This window comes from Gossypium hirsutum, chromosome A08, assembly GCF_007990345.1.
Source record: "Gossypium hirsutum isolate 1008001.06 chromosome A08, Gossypium_hirsutum_v2.1, whole genome shotgun sequence".
In the NCBI taxonomy this organism is placed as follows: Eukaryota; Viridiplantae; Streptophyta; class Magnoliopsida; order Malvales; family Malvaceae; genus Gossypium; species Gossypium hirsutum.
The window spans coordinates 7,619,638-7,625,935 of NC_053431.1; the positions used below are offsets into that span (position 1 = coordinate 7,619,638).

Below are 6,298 nucleotides of genomic sequence, written 5' to 3' on the forward strand. Positions count from 1 at the left end.
TAAGCGAGGTGGCTAAAGGAGAGGTTAGATATGTATTTTGACATGGTTTGAATTGATTAAGAAGAGGAAAAGTAGGAAACATTGTCTTGAATTTTGACTTACTAAGAATTGAAAGTAAATCTCATAAAAAGAAAATAAAGGATTTGTGGCAAATGATAATAAATTTAAACTTTTAAACGAGTGAATGATGATGTTGGTAATTAATTTTTATAAGAGTGACTATTTGGTATAATCATGTTTAGTTAGGGTAACATAAGTCGGTTGTAATTCAATAATAGTGGCACAACTTTAAAATTTTACCATAGAAACAATATTAGAAGTAGAGCATGTATTAAAAAGCTTATTGAGCCTAGTTTTTAACGGAACAAATAGTAGTGGTGCAATTTTAAAATTTTATCAAAATTTGTAAAGATCATGTTAGAAGTAGAGGTGAGCATGGGCCGGACCGGCTCAACTAAAAATTTAGGCCCGTTTGCTAGGCCTGGGCTCGACTCAGCCCGAAAAATGAGCCTAAAATTTTGTCCAAGCCCGACCCAAATAAAAATGCTAAAACCCTGGCCTGACCTGGCCCGCCCATATTAATTTTTATATAATTTTAAAAAATATATAATACATCAAAAATATTAAAAACATCAAAATAAATATTTCCCAACAAATTGAAAATAAATTTTAAAATATATATATACTTAAATAACACTAACATAGATGTAACTTAACAAACAAATGTCTCTAAAATAATATCAAAATTAAGAAATGTCTTTAAAATAATAACAAAATTAACAATAAAAGAAGTTTTATACAATATCCAAACAATAACAATAAAATAGTAGCAACATAATAGTAAAATGGTAGCAAAAAAGGGAGAAAACAACAAGAAAATAGTATTTAAAAAAACAGATTTTTTTGTCCTTTAGCGGATTCGAGCCAGGCCGGGTCGGGCTCGGGCCAAAAATATCATACCTGAAGCCCTGCCCATTTTTTAAATAGGCCTTATTTTTTTGTCCAAACTCATTTTTCGGGCCTATATTTTTGCCCAAAACCTTCCACATAGGGCGGGCCTTCGGGCTGGGCTAGGTAGCCCGGGCCATAATTAGGTCTAGTTAGAATTAGAGCCTGACATGGTTAAAAATTTTATTGAGTCTAGTTTTTAATGGAGGAAATGAAAGTTATATTAAATTTGACATTGGGAAATAAAAATATTTTAATGAAGGTAGCTCAAAACTTCTTAATAACGATCTTGTTTTGACTTGGAAAAATTAATACACTTTTATGTACTTGCTATTAAATTTTAAATTTTGTAAGGGAAAAAGGTTACTGAATCTAGTTTTTAAAAAATTGATCTTGATTTTGCATAAATAACTATTTTTCTAACTAGTTTTTAAGAAATTTGTACTAATTTTTTTTATATATTAACCATTATTTAAAAAAAAAAACTCATGAAATATGGTGTGATTGTTGCTCACCTCATTATTTAATTATGTGGTCGAGGATTCAATCCCCGCTCATGGAAATGAAACACATTTAATCGCCAATAATTTATCTTTTTGAAGAGCATTGAATTAGTCATTATTGTCAACTGTGGATATATTGATTACAATAAAAAAATAAAAAAAATTATACATTTAACCTGTTCACACGAGGTAAAGAAAAAACTAGTTGACGCTGTAAAGTAATTAGTACTTAAATATTGGATATTGGGTTAGACATTTTGGCCAAGATTTTGGAATTTTTTGGAAACTATATTTATATATAGAACTTGATATAAGTAGACTTTTTTTTCCTTCTCTCAAACAACACCACCTTTGATTTCTCTCCGTACATCATTTCCCCAACAACCTTATTAATCTAAGGGAAATTTTCTTTAAAATATTAACAAAGAATCCTTAATGTCATAGTTCATCTTCTCTAAGTTCTGCTGCACGGTGAACTGGATCATCTGCGGTGGCCCACAAGCCAACGCGAGAGTATTGCTGGAGCCCTCTGGGATGTGATCCCTCAGCACACTATCCGAGATGAAACCTGTGCTATATTGCCCTCCTTCCCTTATAGATTCTTGCACGAGATACTTCACGTACCATACTTTCAACTGATCATGCTTCTTAGCCCAATCGTCGAGCTCGTCTTTCAGCAAAATGTTGTCCTCAGTTCGGTTCGCGTACACCATATACATCTCGGTCTCGTCCTTGGGGTCCTTTAAAATAGCTTGGATGACTTGATAAATTGGGGTGATCCCCGTCCCACCGGCAAACATTGCTAGTTTCTTGGCAAACTTAGGTTTGCCGTGAACCAAAAAGTTGCCTCGACCGGTGTATTGGATGTGACCCATAGAACCCTTCACCTCTAGTGATGAACCCAGTGGGAGAGAATCCAAATATTGTGACATGAGCCCGCCGTTAGGGAATTTCGGATGCACCCCTTTGAAGTAAATCTTGACAAGTAGATCAATGTGGCCAACTTCATCAATGCTGCTGGTTGGGGTGTAGGCTCTCATGCAAAGCTTATCATCAATGGTGGCACACAAAAATATGTGCATCCCTACGGGTAACCCGAGCACTTGATCTTCCGACGGTAACGCGAATTGGAATCGACGAACATCGTCAGAGATGGATATTTTATCGACAAGTTTGCATGGTATTTTCTCAGGTGGAACAAGCGCCACGGGTCTTGTGGCTGCAATTTCTTTAATGGGACCTAAAAAGCTAATGTTCGATGCTCCATGCACGGAAGTATTAGGCGAGGATGCCGCCGAGTCGGAAACATAACCCGTCGTGATCAGCTCACTAATTCGATAATCTTCTAGCATATTCTTGGCTTTGTCAGAGTGAATGGTGTCGAACTCGTCAGTGCAGTCGGTTCCGGCGTTGATGAGAATACTGCTCATGCCACCAGGGTGATCCTTGAGGAAACGAGTGCAATCATAGATGTGACCACGGACGACGATCCAAGCGGAATCAACAGAGTTGTGTTTCTTGACCTCAGACATCGAAATTCTGGTGGCAGTGTTCATGAAAGGAGTAGAGACACTCCTCTTTATGGTCGGGTTTTCCGGGTGTCGTTCCTCAGCCATCCATCCACCAGATTGGTTGCCTGGCAAAGTCGGATGCTCGAAAACCATCCCGTTTTCACTTGCTTTTACACGGAACCAGCAGTTGTTCATCATTCCCTATTACATATGATTAAACCCATTAACTCCATTAGCGGGGATAGACAACAAGAATTTTATTTTTGGCTAAACACAAAATTTAGTTCGTATTTTGTCAGTTTTTTTATCACTCTGTTATTAAATTTTTAAAACTTAGATCAAATTTCTTTCTTTTAAACAAAAAAACTATTGCTTTCTTTAAAAAAAAAACTACCATTTAAATTGCTGTTACGGCCGCGTTTTGGGTCATGTTGCGTTTATCGCGGTTGTAGACATAACGAATGCTATTGGGGTCACTGTGGGTATCGCAGTCGTAAATTTTTTTAAAAATTCACACAACTAATAACTACTAACAAAGTAAAAAAATAAATATCAATGGGAATAGTGGAAAAATAACGGGAATAGCGGCCCATTATTTCTACAATTGGCCATTACTCGTTAAATCACTGCCGCGATCCACCGCTATTGGTGTGACTCCGCTTTGCACCGCTATTTTCAGCAGTAGCAATTTCGGACGGTGACTCTACCGTTATGTAGCGGTCGTTATTCCGCTACCCGACTGCTATTTTAATCCCTGATTTAAATTATTAAAATTTGAATTATATTAACGTGAACATTTAAGTATAATTTATAAAAATTAAAAAAATATATTTAAAAATTCAACAAATTTTTAAAATTTCTCAAAGAAAAATACTCATCCTGTTTAAACTGAAATATCTGTTAGCACGTGTAGTGTAGTGTAGTGTAGTGTAGTGTAGTGTAGTTATTAGTTAAATTTTCCTAAAAACAAAAACAATTTAACAAAGTGTAGTGTAGGTACTTTTACTTACCAAAAGATTCCAAATGAGCTTTTCGGGCTGGGTGTTAAAGGTCTCGTCCCAGGCTCGCACCGCTATCTCTTTGGCTCCCAAAAGGTCAAGCACTTCAACATCAAGAGACCAGAAGCACCAGCACCAGAATTTACCGTATTTGTTCGGCTTTTCAGCGTGGTCCACCGTGCAAACCTGCCAGGTTTCACCACCGTCCATTGTTACCTCCACACGTTTTACTTTTTTCCCACCACCTGTTATCACCAAAATAAAACAGCAAAAATAGAATATAAAAGCCTGATTCTCATTTCCCTAAACTTGCAGTCACTACACAAATTTCCAAAGGTATTGATCAAATCATTTTTCTTTTTTAATTACTGAAAATATATATGTCGAGAGTCATTTATTACAAGACAACCTTAAATCTAGTCCAGTTTTTCAGAGGAGCATGGACCTTAGTTAAAAGCAAACCATGCGGAGACTTTTGGAATCCAATAGGAAGAAAAAGACCAAAAGATTCACTTTTGTAAAACAAAGTTTTTTTTTTTATTTTAAAACTCAGCCGAATATGCATAGCCCCTCAAAGTGTACGGCCTCCGAGTTATCCACGAGTTGATTGGCAAGATCTCTTTATGACAAGGCCTCATTATCACCGAGTTGATGTTTAGCTCATCGATGGCCCATTCCGGATTATACCATTAACCTGCAAACATTACATCTTCATGTTTCATTATCAAAACACTGTCATCGAATTTCTTATGCAAAATAAAACATACCTTCAGCGTTGGCTAGCTGTAAATCAACATGGGAAGGAAAGACCTTGTTATCTCTATAGTAATAAAAACTATCGGATTCTTTCGTTGTAACGATGATTCGTTTCAACCATTTCACCATTCTACCGCCGTTGAACCCTGGTATGATGATCCGAACAGGGAAGCCATGGTCCGGGGTTAAAAGTTCGCCGTTTTGCATGTAAGCTAAGATAATATCCCGAGATGGGTCCATGGCGATCTCCTTCTTGATGCGGGTTCCGTACTTGCACCCACCGCCGCCAGGCAAATGCTCAGCCCCTTCGAAACACACATTGAGGGCGCCATGTTTCTTGCTATAGATCCCACATCTTTTGAGCATGTCACACAATGGTACACCCCTCCACAGCGAAGTTGAAATCCCCGCAGCTCCCCAATTGAAACCCACCGTTGGTTTGATCATGTTTTGTTCTTTACGACGGTTCGCGGCGCAAACCAAGGTAACCGGGAACTCACGGCTTTGAAACTCGTTCACCAATTGGTCCATGGTCAACTTTATCGGCCTTTTAACTAAACCGGTTATTTCAACGGTCCAGTCATCCCACGAAGCTTTGGGGACCGCACCGTGGTTACGAACGTAGTGAAGAGGAACCGGAGTGATGAAACCATGCTGCATGAGGCGGTTCAAAGGGGGTTCAGAGTTGAAAGGGTGTTTCCCTGTAAGACGGACCAGGGAAGGGTTCCGCTCGATCCAATTATCAGCGGTTGCTTCGTCTCGAGGGTCCAAGATCGACGGTTCAACCTCGCTGTTGGATTTGATGATCATGGCTTTGTAATTTTCGATCACGTTATCTTCATCTTCGTTGGAGGATTCATAATCATGGTCGACGAAAACACGGTGCATATGGCGATGGGTATGGGTTGGATGGGGCTTCAAGGGAGTGTAAACGCCGTTCAAAGCTGGTTCAAGCCCCGTGAATTGTCGATTACCGACCGAAGCCGCCATAACTATGAAGATTATTATTTACTTCTAAACGAGAAAGAAAATTCTCTCTTTCTTTTTTCATTTTTCACTCGATTTTCTTTTTGTTTCATTGACAAAATGAAGAAACTGGAGGAGGGTGAAAGCGTTTATATAGACTTTTGGAAGCCATAAACAAATCTGGAAAATTGACAATGAAAGTATTTCCAGGAATATGTGAAGGAAAAAAGAAGAAGAAATTGGTGTGTGGAGGGAAAAACATCAATGTTATTTAGGCTCATAATTTCGAAAACTAAACAAAAAATATGGTGATCATTAATAAGCATAAAAAGAGAAGATTCCGCTCAATCGATGTTTATGGGTATAGGTTAAAGATTGGTGTCTTTAAAGCCACATCGAGGGTACTAGTTATGATCACCGGGGTGGATACTTTCGATTTAATCATAAGTTTAATTCAATATTTTGATTTTGGAGTTTTTTTTTGTATTTATTTTTTTTTAAATTTGTTTCCTAAACTATCCATCTGTTATGATTTTTAATCTAAAAAATTAATTGACATTAATAAAAAAAAATACCATACAATGGGCTTTATATCTTGTAAATATTAATCTTACGA

General features: G+C 37.4%; 1 pseudogene; it reads right to left on the minus strand.

Moving 5' to 3' along the window:
- Window positions 1–1,652: 1,652 nt before the first annotated feature.
- Window positions 1,653–6,078, minus strand: LOC107953687 (nitrate reductase [NADH]-like; annotated as a pseudogene).
- Window positions 6,079–6,298: the final 220 nt, after the last annotated feature.